Raw genomic sequence first — 15,924 nt, forward strand, 5'->3', positions numbered from 1 at the left:
CAGTCTTCTGTAGCACAATCTTCTAGTGTGTTCATGCCTATTCACGTTTCACTTCCTTACATGGCTACACTCAGCTGGAATGCTTTAAGAAAGTACTTCCATCCACTTAAATTTATACTCAATATTTAAAAGTTTCTCTTCCTCAGAAACGCTTTTCTTGTTACGAGTCCTCATTTTATTTCATCTTGCTCACCAAGTCTCAACACATGCAGATTGCTTTTAGTGTCTCATTTTCAAATCTAATTTATTCAGGACTGCCTGATTTAATTCAACTATATTCCATTACCCTTGTTTTACTTTTGTTGACATCTTAAAGCCTATTTTCGAGACACTATCCGTTTCGTCATCAGAAGAAACAAAACTAGCATCCTATCGACGCAGGCGTGGAATGTCAGATCCCTTAATCGTTCTGATAGGTTAGAAAATTGAAAAAGGGAAATGAACATACAGGTTGAAGTTAAAAATAATGGGAACTGGTGAAGTTTGGACAGGAGGATCTGGACTTCTGATCAGGAGAACATAGGTTTAAAAATACAAAATCAAATATGGGTAATGCAGGAATAGATTTAGTAATAAATAAGGAAATAGGATAGCAGGTAAGCTACTATGAACGGCGTAGTGAACGCATTATCATAGCCTAGAAAAACACAATGGCAACACCCACCACAGTCGTACTAGTTTACATGCCAACTATCTCCACAGATGATGAAGAGAGTGAAGAGATGTATGATGAGATAAAAGAAATGCTGTAAATGTTGTAAATGTTACTAGCTGCATACAAAAGGTAAGCAGCTAGAGGTGAATATTTAATACACTACTAGCCATTAAAATTGCTACACCAAGAAGAAATGCAGATGATAAATGGGTATTCATTGGACAGATATATTATATTAGAACTGACATGTGATTACATTTTCACGCAATTTGGGTGCATAGATCCTGAGAAATCAGAACCCAGAACAACCATCTCTGGCCGTAATAACGGCCTTGATACGTCTGGGCATTGAGTCAAACAGAGCTTGAATGGCGTGTACAGTACAGCTGCCCATGCAGCTTCAACACGGTACCACAGTTCATCAAGAGTAGTGACTGGCGTTTTGTGAGGAGCCAGCTACTCGGCCACCATTGACCAGACGTTTTCAATTGGTGAGAGATCTGGAGAATGTGCTGGCCAGAGCAGCAGTCGAACATATTCTGTATCCAGAAACTCCCGTACAGGACCTGCAACATGCGGTAGTGCATTATCCTGTTGAAATGTAGGGTTTCGCAGGGATCGAATGAAGGGTAGAGCCACGGGTCGTAATACATCTGAAATGTAGCGTTCACTGTTCAAAGTGCCGTCAATGCGAACAAGAGGTGAGCGAGACGTGTAACCAATGGCAACTCATACCATCTCGCCGGGTGATACGCCAGTATCGCGATGACGAATACACGCTTCCAATGTGCGTTCACGGCGATGTAGCCAAACACGGATGCGACCATCATGATGCTGTAAACAGAACCTAGATTCATCCGAAAAAATGACGTTTTGCCACTCGTGCACCCAGGTTCGTCGTTGAGTACACCATAGCAGGCGCTCCTGTCTGTGATGCAGCGTCAAGGGTAACCGCAGCCATGGTCTCCGAGCTGCTGCAAACGTCGTCGAACTGTTCGTGCAGATGGTTGTTGTCTTGCAAACGTCCCCATCTGTTGACTCAGGGATCGAGACGTGGTTACAAGACCCGTTACAGCCATGCGGATAAGATGCCTGTCATCTAGACTGCTGGTGATACGAGGCTGTTGGGATCCAGCACGACGTTTAGCATTACCCTCCTGAACCCACCGATTCCATATTCTGCTAACAGTCATTGGATCTCGACCAACGCGAGCAGCAATGTCGCGATACGATAAACCAGAATCGCGATAGGCTACAATCAGACCTTTATCAAACTCTGAAACGTGATGGTACGCATTTCTTCTCCTTACACGAGGCATCGCAACAACGTCTCACCCGGCAACGCCGGTCAACTGCTGTTTGTGTATGATAAATTGGGTGGAAACGTTCGTCATGTCAGCACGTTGTAGGTGTCGCCACCGGCGCCAACCTCGTGTGAATGCTCTGAAAAGCTAATCATTTGCATATCGCAGCATCTTCTTCCTGTCGGTTAAATTTCGCGTCTGTAACACATCATCTTCGTGGTGTAGCAATTTTAATGGCCAGTGGTGTGCATAATTAAAAACTTTTTGTTAGTTATAGAATACCATAGTCGCTACACCCAAGAAAAGATTTATGCAGGAAGATGAATTATTGTTATTTTTGTTATTTTTTTTGGTGCCAGGATATCCTGGAAATTCTAATAGAGAAGGTTTTGCGTTGACTCAGTCTGTTCATTCAGGCTTTCTTGGGGTGATTTTAGTTTGTGGATGAAAATTTGTAATTGTTCGAGGAGGCCCATCCTTAGACCTTTTTCAGCAATGCGTAGCACAGAAAGACTACCGCTTGGTCCACAAGATAATGTTTCTGTAACACCTCCATCTGAAGATGAGCCTACAGTGGCTCGAAAACATGTTCATAGATGAATAAATGGTAAAAAAGCGAGTGGTTGCATATTTATTACCAAATAAACGCCAGTTTAAATCACAGTGAGTGTTCGTCATCCACAATGGATATACTAAAATTTTATTTATTTTTAACTTTTCGAAATGCCTTTCGAAATCTCCAGATATTTAACACCGATACAAAGTATCTTGTCACTTCTGCTCATTGCATTACAGTCCGCCTGCGTAACTGAGTGGTAACGTGTTTGCCTACCATGCAGCGGGCCCGGGTTCGATTCCCGGCTGGGTTAGAGATTTTCTCCGCTCGTGGACAGGTTATTGTATTATCCTCATCTTCATCTCATCATCACCGACACACAAGCCGCCCAATATGGCCGCACCTGAAGTTAGACTTGCAACTCGGCGGCCGAGCTTACCCCGGATGGTGCCTCCCGGTCAATAGTCCCACACGATCATTTCATTCCATTACAACGTCGGTGCCAAAACCCAAGAGCCCTGAGCAGTACTGCTGCAGCGAAGTTGGAGTTGATGTTAGTAGACGCATCGCATGTTTATTTCAAAAGGGTCCACGCCTATGTTCTATGATTATTTGCAAGCGAACTTTAGACCCCTGTAATTTAGGTGTGTGAATTACAGACCTAGCATTTTGTAACACTGTGATATAATGAAATTAGGAATAGGACATTTTGTTAGCAATTTTAAGACGACACACAGCATCTTTCTTAGGCATTACCACCCGGAATCCCAGGTCAGGATATGAGAGGTTGTTGTTGTTGTGGTCTTCAGTCCTGAGACTGGTTTGATGCAGCTCTCCGTGCTACTCTATCCTGTGCAATCTTCTTCATCTCCCAGTACTTACTGCAACCTATATCCTTCTGAATCAGCTTAGTGTATTCATTTCTTGGTCTCCCTCTACGATTTTTACCCTCCACGCTGCCCTCCAATGCTAAATTTGTGATCCCTTGATGCCTCAGAACATGTCCAACCAACCGGTCCCTTCTTCTTGCCAAGTTGTGCCACAAACTCCTCTTCTCCCCATTTCTATTCAATACCTCCTCATTAGTTATATGATCTCCCTATTTAATCTTCAGCATTCTTCTGTAGCACCACATTTCGAAAGCTTCCATTCTCTTCTTATCCAACCTATTTATCGTCCATGTTTCACTTCCATACACGGCTACACTCCATACAAATACTTTCAGAAATGACTTCCTGACACTTAAATCTATACTCGATGTTCGCAAATTTCTCTTCTCCAGAAACGCTTTCCTTGCCGTTGCCAGTCTACATTTTATATCCTCTCTACTTCGACCATCATCAGTTATTTTGCTCCCGAAATAGTAAAACTCGTTTACTACTTTAAGTGTCTCATTTCCTAATCTAATTCCCTCAGCATCACTCGACTTAATTTGACTACATTATATTATCCTTGTTTTGCTTTTGTTGATGTTCATCTTATACCTTCCTTTCAAGACACTGTCCATTCCGTTCAACTGCTCTTCCAGGTCCTTTGCTGTCTCTAACAGAATTGCAGTGTCATCGGTGAACCTCTTCTCCATGGATTTTAATAACTATTCCGAATTTTTCTTTTGTTTCCTGCACTGCTTGCTCAATATACAGATTGAATAACATCGATGAGAGGTAGTGCCAACTTTTGTTTTGAACTCGCGGTAAATGCCACCTGTATTTCCACTAATCGTCTGAAATTCCCCACTGCGTCGTCGGCATCGCGGAATGACCGCAGACTTCGTCACGCCGGCGCAGTCTGGACCTGCGTGCCGCCGAGGACATCAACTGACGTCATTCAGCGCTTCGCCAAGTTTACGTTACGGGCGAGCGCCAAGGCGGCGGCGAAGCACGCATCCTTGTTCTCAAGGAAAGTAGCAAACAGGATCTACCTCCAGGACACACTTCTAAGCGTCCTTCTGACATCGACTCATCGCCAGAGGCTGAGTATTCGCCTTGTCGTTTCGCAATACTATCGTAAAACTTCTCCATACTGACACGCATTCACTGTTTCAGGCCACAGAAGACTAATAATAATAACAATAATAGCAATAAAAATAATATGGGGGTCACTCCAAAAGAAATGCACACTATATTTTTTAAATCCATCTTTTATGATACATGTTTGAAAGTTTTACAGTGTGCAGATACATCCTTTAGGAACAATATTTTCATTTCTCCACATAATTTCCATCCCTCTCGATTGCCTTACGCCATCTTGGAACCAGCGCCTGTATACCCGCACGGTAAAATTCTGGACCTACCTGTTGGAGCCACTGTTTGGCAGCGTGCACGAGGAAGTCATCATCTTCAAACCTTGTTCCACGAAGAGAGTCTTTCAGTTTCCCAAAGAGATGATAGGCACACGGAGTCAGGTCAGGACTGTAAGGCGGGTTGGTTCAAATGGTTCAAATGGCTCTCAGCACTATGGGACTTAACAGCTGTGGTCATCAGTCCCCTAGAACTTAGAACTACTTAAACCTAACTAACCTAACGACGTCACACATATCCATGCCCGAGGCAGGATTCGAACCTGTGACCGTAGCAGTAGCACGGTTCCGGACTGCGCGCCTAGAACCGCGAGACCACCGCGACCGACCATAAGGCGGGTGTTTCAGTGTTGTCCATCTCAGTTTTCTGATCACTTCCACGGTTTTTTGTCTGACATGTGGCCGTGTATTGTAGTACAACAGCAAAACATCCTGCTTTTGACGTTGTGGTTGACCACGACTCAGTCGAGCTTGAAGTTTCTTCAGTGTCGTCACATATGCATCAGAATTTATGGTGTTTCTGTGGTGTCACAGCCAGACACCACACGTCCTAGGTGGTAGCTTAAATCGGCCGCGGTCCTGTAGTACATGTCGGACCCGCGTGTCGCCACTGTGTGATCGCAAACCTAGCGCCACCACAAGGCAGGTCTCGAGAGACTGACTCGACCTCAGCCCAGTTGTATGGACGACAGAGCTAGCGACTAGACGTACGAAGCCTTTCTCTCTCATTAGCCGAGAGACAGAATAGCCTTCAGCTAAGTTAATGGCTACGAACTAGCAAGGCGCCATTAGCCTTACAGTGATTGTAATTAGAGTCTCACTTGTGTTCACCATAGAGATGTACAAGAAGAAATTAAAGATAAGTATATGAGAAACTCCGTTCTTTTCTTCATAGCATTAATTACGTATCCTGTTCCAGTACTTCACGCCCGTCTGCGTTAGTCTCGCGTGCCCTTTAAGCCACCTCTATCTACAAGGTGTTGGCCCAGCTGCCGACACATCAGTTTCCACTTGGCATGATGTCCACAAGGAAGAGTCCTTCGGAATCGAAGAACACCGTAGTCATAACTTTTCCAGCAGAAGGTGTAGTTTTGAATTTTTTTCTTGGGTGAATTTGCATGATGCCACTTCATTGATTGCCTCTTTGTCTCTGGAGAAAAATGATGGAGCCATGTTTCATCACCTGTCACAACTCTTGCAAGAAATGCATCTCCATCATTCTCGTACCGTTCCAAAAGTTCGCTGCATACCGTTTTTCTTGTTTCTTTGTGAGTCACTGTCAACATCCTGGGAACCCACCTGGCACAAACCTTTTTTAACGCCAACACTTTCAGTGTTCTGCAAACACTTCCTTCCCCTATCCCAACGTAGCGTGACAATTCGTTCACTGTGATGCGTGTCAGCAGTCACCAATTCGTTAAGTCTCTGCACATTGTCTGGAGTGTGTGCAATACGAGGCCTGCCACTGCGAGGACAATCCTCAATATTGCCGTGCCAGCTTTCATCACGTAACCTGCTTGCCCATCGACTAACTGTACTGCGATCGACAGCAGCATCTCCATACACCTTTTTCAACCTCTTGTGGATGTTTCCCACTGTCTCGTTTTCACAGCACAGGAATTCTATGACAGCACGTTGCTTCTGACGATCGTCAAGTGTAGCAGCCATCTTGAAGACATTCTGTGACGGCGCCACTCACGGGAACAGGTTGGACTAAGTTTGAAAACAAGCGGGAAGGATGTTTCTACACACTGTAAGACTTTCACGCATGTAGAACGATAACTGTATTTTTACAAAAATAGTGTGGATTTCTTTTGGAGTGACCCTCGTATTACTCAACCATTCGACATCAACTGCGGCACATGGCTCTGAGCACTATGGGACTCAACTGCTGAGGTCATTAGTCCCCTAGAACTTAGAACTAGTTAAATCTAACTAACCTAAGGACATCACAAACATCCATGCCCGAGGCAGGATTCGAACCTGCGACCGTAGCGGTCTTGCGGTTCCAGACTGCAGCGCCTTTAACCGCACGGCCACTTCGGCCGGCTGCGGCACATAACCGGCTTAATACTGCCCCATATTACAGTCTTCAGCTAACAGCCATTCATGTTGTTCTTCCATATTTTCTAATGGCGTCTATACACCTTCGATTAGCTCGTCTTCTTTGTCTTTTCTTATATCTTCGAAATCATTAAAGAACTTCATTGGTCCATGTACACTCTCTTCACCTGTGTACATGGCCTACCCTGCTCTATTTCATTTTCATTGTACTAATAATTATGAGGCATCTCCTGCTCACAAGGGAACCTCCCCATCGCACCCCCCTCAGATTTAGTTATAAGTTGGCACAATGGATAGGCCTTGAAAAACTAAGCACAGATCAATCGAGAAAACAGGAAGACGTTGTGTGGAACTACGAAAAAATAAACAAAATATACAAACTGAGTAGTCCATCTCGAAGATATGCAACATCAAGGAAGGTGTGAGCTCAGGAGCGCCGTGGTCCCGTGGTTAGCGTGAGCAGCTGCGGATCGAGAGGTCCTTGGTTCAAGTCTTCCCTCGAGTGAAAAGTTTACTTTCTCTATTTTTGCAAAGTTATGATCTGTCCGTTCGTTCATTGACGTCTCTGTTCACTGTAATAAGTTTAGTGTCTGTGTTTTGCGACCGCACCGCAAAACTGTGCGATTAGTAGACGAAAGGACGTGCCTCTCCAATCGGAACCGAAAACATTTGATCGCAAGGTCATAGGTCAACCGATTCCTCCACAGGAAAACACGTCTGATATATTCTGTACAACACTGGTGACGGCATGTGCGTCACATGACAGGAATATGTTGTCGACCCACCTAACTTGTACACTTGGCGAATGGGTAAAAAGATTCTTCTACCTTGCCCGATTTAGGTTTTCTTGTGGATGTGATAATCACTCCCAAAAAAGTGGTGAAAACATAAGCGTTTGTCACATAAACTGAAAAAAAAGTTAAAACTTTTCACCTGGGAGAAGGTTTGAACCACGGACCTCTCGGTCCGCAGCTGCTCACGCTAACCAAAAGACTACGGCACTCCTGAGCTTGCTCTTTCCTTTTGTTGCTTATCTTGCGCATGGACTACTCAGTTTGTATATTTTGCTTATTTTTTCATAGTTCCACGTAACTTCTTCCTGTTTTCTCGATTGATCTGTGTTCAGTTTTACAAGGCCTATCCACTGCGCCAACTTATAACTAAATCTGAGGGGGGCGCTATGGGGAGGTTCTCTTGTCAGTAAGAGTACTGAGCATCTGACGCTCAAAGACTTTTTTTTCGACAAAGTTGTCAGCATTGTGTTCAAGGACAAAGTGTTGGCGGTAGAGCGCACGCTTGTTTGTCTCAGTCCGCTGAAAACAATTGTTGAAATGTCGTGTTGAAATGAGTGTCTCTGTTCCAAAGCCGCCAAATGCGAGGTCAGGAGCGTAATCCTGTTTCCTCCTGCGAGAGGAAATGCGCTGTTCCAGATTTTTAACGACATCGAAACCGTCTGCGGGGATGGCGTGATGGATCGTACTAATGTGTCAAATGGTATCGCGAGTTTAAACCTGATAGAGCGAATGTTCTGGTCGCCTTCACTCTTGCCTGTTGAATAGAGTCCGGATTTTTATGTGATTACATATTTTTTTCCCTTCGCCCTTGTGCACAATTGTGTTGCCAACATTGACATTTTCATTTTATTATTACATATTTCAGCATAATCACATACTACATATTATTACTTTTTTTACTCTTCGTACCCTCAGAGGGCTGCTCCCTAGAAAGGCATCTGAATCAGTTATACCATAAAAGTTGAAGACAGGAAGTTTACTTTACAAATTACAATATAGTGAAATAAAACGTGGTTATCAGTTTTCAAAAGCAAAGCAGACGTAATGGAAATGGAAATGCCGTGTGGCTAGGGCCTCCCGTCGGGTAGACCGTTCGCCTGGTCAAAGTCTTTCGAATTGACGCCATTTCGGCGACTTGCGCGTCGATGGGGAAAATGATGATGATAAGGACAAAATCCAGTCCCTGAGCGGAGAAAATCTCCTACCCAGCCGGGAATCGAATCCGGGCCATTAGGTAGGACATTGCGCTGACCACTCAGCTACCAGGGGCGGACAGCAGACATAATAACAATACCGTGTGTAGCTCTGTCGTAGTCATTATTGCCTGTAGCAAGGGGCTTCCTGAGGCAACGGCCTTGCCGCAGTGGATACACCGGTTCCCGTCAGATCACCGAAGTTAAGCGCTGTCGGGCGTGGCCGGCACTTGGATGGGTGACCAACCAGGCCGCCAAGAACTGTTGCCATTTTTCGGGGTGCACTCAGCCTCGTGATGCAAATTGAGGAGCTACTCGACCGGATAGTAGCGGCTCCGGTCAAAGAAAACCATCATAACGACCGGGAGAGCGGTGTGCTGACCACACGACCCTCCTATCCGCATCCTCACCTAAGGACGACACGGCGGTCGGATGGTCCCGATGGGTCACTTGTGGCATGAAGACGGAGTGCTCTTAAGGGGCTTCCTGTGCTATCGAGATTGGTAGTGGGGCAAAAAAATGACAAGCCGCGCGAAGTTTTGCGACTACAAGCGACTTCTAGCGATTCAGAACTTGCCAGTGTGTGGGGCAAGAAAAGTTGGCTAAATAATACTTCTTGGGAGTTCATGACTGTTTGCGATCATGATACCTCTTGATGCAACAAAATTATCACCTAAACTACAGCCGGCCGAAGTGGCCGTGCGGTTAAAGGCGCTGCAGTCTGGAACCGTAAGACCGCTACGGTCGCAGGTTCGAATCCTGCCTCGGGCATGGATGTTTGTGATGTCCTTAGGTTAGTTAGGTTTAACTAGTTCTAAGTTCTAGGGGACTAATGACCTCAGAAGTTGAGTCCCATAGTGCTCAGAGCCATTTGAACCATTTTTGAACCTAAACTACGATCTTGAGTTATGATGAACGACCCTTTCAGTATTAATGAAGGATTGTTCTATGTCGAGCATGCAATAAGCAGATCTGATGGTATATGAAATCCCAACCTCAGCAACATATACTTAGCCATGTGCACATAAAACAACAAAGCAATGCAGTCATCAAAGAAATAAATGTTGTGGGTGCAGATGCAAAAAGACGCCAAACTCCACAAATTACATTTCGGCTTGATATGTGCTCTGCTACGGTTGTTGCGAACGTTCCGTAGTACAAACTTCAAGTGCCTCAATATCGCACGCTTCTACGAAAGTAATGCGGCAACAGATTCATGATGACTCGACATCGATGAAAAACTGTTTAGAGGTTTGTTACCATGAGGCTCTGATAAGTACGGGACTCTAGGTAAGCAGCCACCACTACGGATAGCCGTCGGCGAAACAGCTGAAGTGTGTGGACGTTTCACTGGAAATTTTATTGTTGGTAAGCTCGATGGAGAAGAACCGTCAGAGCCAGATTCTCTGCGAAGTGTTGGAGCACACAAATCATTCAGCAGGAGCTCGTTTGAGGACTGACAATCTTAAAGTGCTTTGGTCTGAGGGAATCGAAGAATGAAAATTCTTCTCGTGTATGCGGATGCTGCGTCTACACGCTGAATGAAGTAATTGCTCTTTGTATATTCTGTCCGCATGTAATCCGCCTCACCTGTCTGGCCCATGCGGTGCAACGTATAGCCAAAGAAGTGTGCGGTAACTACTCCGAAGTAAATAAAATAATTTCGTACACCAAGCCCCGCACAGTCTACCGCTTCATGAACTGCTGCTGAACCAAGCTTTTCCACCTCTGCCTGTCCTAATGCCGTGCGGTACGCGGATTGAAGCTGTTGCTCTTTATAATGAAAATTTTCAAGCCGTGAAATCTGCGGCTGATTCATTTCCGAGACAATCCTTCACTAGGAGGGGCACGGAATGCTTCCACTGAACTTAAAATCGTAAATACTCCGATTTAACTTTGCCTTCCTTGGCAGTAACATTAAGCAATCAAAACTTAACGGGCCGTCATTGCAGGAATCATGAGAAATTGTTGAGAATGCCGAAGGCAAACTGACTGATATTAGAACTGATATTGAGCCGAGGGTAGTGAGTAAGTTTGACACTTTTTTGTGAATAAGTTTGACACTCTTTTGGCAAGAAATCCGGACTTCTCTCCTTTTTCTACAGAACAGGCTAGGATGTAAATCAGAAGTAGATGCAGTTGACATTATTGTTTTATGTTACATACTTAATAAAATATTTTCGCGATGTTACATACGAGGTGCGGCTAGAAAAAAACCGGACTGATGCTGGAAAAAACATTTATTTACTATTATTTACAATTTCATGTTATCTCCTTCAATGTACTCTCCTCCTCGGTCTCTACACCGCTCCATACGAATTTTCCACTGTTCATAGCAATGCTGCAGATCATTTTCGGTAAGTCCATACATTACTTCCGTCGCTTTTTCTTTTACTGCTTCAACAGTCTCAAATCTAGTTCCTTTCAAAGCTGACTTGACTTTAGGGAAAAGAAAAAAGTCACAGGGGGCCAAATCAGGTGAGTAGGGTGGATGATCTAAGATGGGAATGTTGTCTTTTGCCAAAAACGTCTTCACTGACAACGCACTGTGAGCTGGGGCATTGTCTTGGTGAAGGATCCATGACTTTTTTCTCCACAAATCGTTCCGTTTTCTCCGTACTCGCTCACGTAGGGTAGCCAGGACGCTAATGTAGTAATGCTGATTCACTGTTTGTCCCTCTGGTACCCAATCAATGTGCACAATCCCTTTGATGTCAAAAAAACAATCATCATTGCCTTGAATTTCGATTTTGACATTCGTGCTTTTTTTTGTCGTGGAGAACCAGGAGTTTTCCAATGCATCGATTGGCGTTTAGTTTCGGGATCGTAAGTAAAAAACCACGATTCATCGCAAGTAATAACATTTTGTAAGAAGGTGGGATCACTTTCAATGTTTTCCAGGATGTTAGAACAAATCATTCTTCGGCGTTCCTTCTGTTCAATTGTGAGACACTTTGGAACCATTTTTGAACACACTTTGTTCATGTTGAAACTTTCATGAAGAATCTGCCTAACACTTTCCTTGTCAACTCCTGTTAACTCAGACACTGCTCTGATTGTTAAACGGCGATCTTGTCGAACAAGTTTACCGATTTTTTCAATGTTTGCATCAGTTTTTGCTGACAATGGTCTGCCAGTGCGAGTGTCATCACTGGTGTCTTCGCGGCCATCTTTAAATCGTTTAAACCACTCAAACACTTGTGTTCGCGATAAACAATCATCGCCGTACACTTGTTGTAACATTACAAACGTTTCACTTGCAGATTTTCCTAGTTTGAAACAAAATTTGATGTTAACACGCTGTTCTTTCTGTACACTCAACATTTTCCGACGCACAGACGAAACGTCAACTACTTAAAACAGACGCCACGGGCAGACTGAGTGCAGGAGGCAGATGAAATTCGAGCAGTAGGCGGAGCGAGAGTCACGTGACAGGCCACGCGACTTTCAGCCTTATTGTATTCGTTTTATTGTTTCACCAGTACTAGTCCGGTTTTTTTCTAGCCACACCTCGTATAATTCATCCATTTTATTACATAAACATGTATTTACAAGGAATGTCGGCGTTGGCCGTAATATTGATCGTTTATTGACAGCAAAATCGATTTTCAATCACATAGTGATCATCTTCAGTGCTGTGGTGTACAAATTAAACTCATAGGCACAGGTATCAAGTTATTATCAGTAACCAAAGATAAGAAACGATCACAATAACTTGTTATTGTGACGGTTTTTTGCTTTGGTTACTGACAATAACTTGATATCAGTGCCGTTGAGTTTAATTTGTACACCACAGCACTGAAGATGATCACTATGTGATTGAAAATCGATTTTGCTATCAATGAACCATCGATATTACGGCCAAAGCTGACCTTCGTCCTAATTTCACGTATATGGTCGCTGTGCACACAGCACTCGATGGAGTCGCCAATCAATAAACATTCACCGACAGTGGTAACGTAAACCGGTATAATATGCACTATTGGGCAACGGAAAATCCACGATGGCTGCGACAAGTGGAACATCAGCGACCTTGGCGGGTTAATGTATGGTGCGGCATTATGGAAGGAAGCATAATTGGCCCCCATTTTAACGATGGCAATCTAAATGGTGCAATGTATGCTGATTTCCTACATAACGTTCTACCGATGTTACTACAAGACGTTTCACTGCATGACAGAATGGCGATGTACTTCCAACATCATGGATGTCCGGCACATAGCTCGCGTGCGGTTGAAGCGGTACTGTATAGCATATTTCATGACAGGTGGACTGGTCGTCGAATCATCATACCATGGCCCGGACGTTCACCGGATCTCACGTCCCCGGATTTCTTTCTGTGGGGAGAGTTGAAGGATACTTCCTATCGTGATCCACCGACAACGCCTGACAACATGCGTCAGCGCGTTGCCAACGCATGTGCGAACATTACGGAAGGCGAACTACTCGCTGTCGAGAGGAGTGTCGTCACACGTATTGCCAAATGCATTGAGGTTGACGGACATCATTTTGAGCATTTATTGCATTAATGTGGTATTTACAGGTAATCACGCTGTAACAGCATGCGTTCTCAGAAATGATAAAGTTCACATAGGTACATGTATCACTTTGGAACAACCGAAATAAAATATTCAAACGTACCTACGTTCTGTATTTTAATTTAAAAAACCTACCTGTTACCAGCTGTTCGTCTAACATTGTGAGCGATATGTTTGTGACTATTACAGCACCATCTTTAATAAAGCGAAAAAAGTGGTCCATCTAAAACATTCATATTTCTTTACGTACTACACGAATATGTAATAAAAAATGGGGGTTCCTATTTTAAAAACGCAATTGATATTCGTTTGACCTATGGCAGCGCCATATAACCATGTAGCACATGGTACAGGCGAAGTTATAATTTATGAGGTACACTTCGTCGAATAATCATGAGACTTGTTACACTACGTCTAGCTGGGATATGTATTAAATGCGATTTTGGTTCCGAACTATTTCTTCAAATATTACAGCCTGCAAGTCGTCCCCCTGGTCAGAATGAATGTGGTATATAGGATGTTCGGAAATTCCCGTTACGAACTTATACAACTTTTGGAGGGAAGTGAGTAGATAATATTTTGAAATTGATCCCATGTCCGGAAACGTAGCGTTTCCGTGCTACAACATTTGCAAACATGTTGGTAACGCGATCACTTTTGCATGTAAATGATTGAGAGTGACCCAGTGAATCATTTATTTTACAATTACACTCATTAAATGCGAAATAAATTAGTCGTTGGTGGGATGTCGTTGACGTGATGCAGTATGGCCTCTTCCAATTCAGGTGTGCGGCGTGTGCTTGGAGCACGACAATCACGCCTATTAACGCTGAAGGTGCCCTTCCTCCAAGTCGTTGCGTAATTGTGGTCAAAAGGGTATGCGATGGTGTCGAATGTTGTGGAGACGATCTTGATAAAGGCGCCGAGTACCTCTTCCATTACCATGAGCTTCGTCGTTCAGAAGAATCATGTCGGTGTACTCTGAAAACGTGTACTCAACCCTGTTGCTTTATCACTCAGTGACGCGTGAATCAGGCTCGAACCAGAGGAAGGACTCTAAACATTCTGCGTGGTGTCTGTTTGTTCTATATCGTGTCTCCCTACCACTTTCGCGCAACGACGCTCTGAGCGTGTTTTTTCGGGAATTGACTAGTTTGAACCTGGGACCTGTTGCTGGTAAGGAGACGTCAGACCACACATGACATGTAGAATTCAGAAGAGTTCAGTGAGACTAGCGATGATATAACCAAATACTTAATGATTTCAGCGTCAGCTCCACTGCACTCCCTGTAAAGGAATCTTAATACTAACTAAATTTAGTGGAAGGGGTTCAAGGCTTTCCTATTTTTAGTTAGCTGGTAAAATAACGTCGAAAAAGCAGTTAAGTTTACCATTGGAAATTTTATTCTACTCACAAAACATCGTTTATAAATTGCACTATTGATAAATGGAAATGTTTTAATACAGGATGGTAAAAACCAACTGCGTTCAACAAAAATGTGAACGAATATTCCCTGAATGGGTTTCCAAGTTCTACAATGGATCGAAGGATGACCTATGCCATATCACATCTATAATCTAGGTTTAAATTAAGTTTCACAAAAGAGAAAACTATCAAAATGGTCTACAGCGACCCTCAATTATCTTTAATTACTTATCTAACTTGTCGTAAATTACAGTGGCTGATGTGGCTTCTCAATAACTGTATAACAGAAAAATCATCGCGTTTCAGATTTTTACTTCAAGTGGCAAATGTGAACACCATGAGCTTTAATTGACGATCGACACTAGTATTACGTAAAAAGGGGATGTAATAGATGAGACTTCTGCAGTTCTGAGTGAAGCCTTATGCGCTCAAAAATGCGGCATCGCGTGCGTTCATTACCTTGTCGGTGTTCGTCAGGGGGCGGCGGACAGCACAGCTCCGCTCACCTCACTGTCTCAGAAGCAACTCTCCTCTAACTTCTCCTTACTACAATTGACCGAAGTTGGTTTAAAAAAACTATCTCGCTGTGTTTTCATCTGACCAATCAGGGTCTCAATGTTAACCTTAAGCTCCGCCTACAAAAATTCTGTCTATCCAATGAGAAATGTTATACTTTTCGTGGTGGGGCAATGTTTTTAAAGTTTGCAACGTAACAGAGAAGCGAAAAAGTCTCACACTAAAACATGCAGCTGGTGTGGTCCTTTTAGCGTTATCGTAAGATCTATACTGTTCTTCTGGAGGGCTCTAGCTTTTAACATGGGCTGCGGGGTGCTCCTAACGTAACAGAGACGCGAAAAAGTCTGACGCTAAAACTTGCGGGTGGTGCGGTCCTAGCGGTTAGCTGGCGACGTGGGTGTCCGTCCGTCCCTTATCGTAGGGCCTTCCAGCTTAACACGGTTCTGCTCTCGGCTTCTGTTCTCGTTTCTCCCCTCGGAACTGCGTCTGTCTCACAGTGGGAAGGTATGACACGCATTTAGGCATTCTTGTGTTAGTCTGTGGTATTCCATTTACTCACTCGTTACTCGTATTACTTTG

At 43.9% G+C, this 15,924-nt stretch overlaps 1 pseudogene; it reads left to right on the forward strand.

The window, feature by feature from the left end:
* The first annotated feature begins 9,017 nt into the window (after positions 1 to 9,017).
* On the forward strand, positions 9,018 to 9,135 carry LOC126237865 (5S ribosomal RNA; annotated as a pseudogene).
* The last annotated feature ends 6,789 nt before the right edge of the window (positions 9,136 to 15,924 follow it).

This window comes from Schistocerca nitens, chromosome 2 (assembly GCF_023898315.1).
Source record: "Schistocerca nitens isolate TAMUIC-IGC-003100 chromosome 2, iqSchNite1.1, whole genome shotgun sequence".
NCBI lineage: Eukaryota > Metazoa > Arthropoda > Insecta > Orthoptera > Acrididae > Schistocerca > Schistocerca nitens.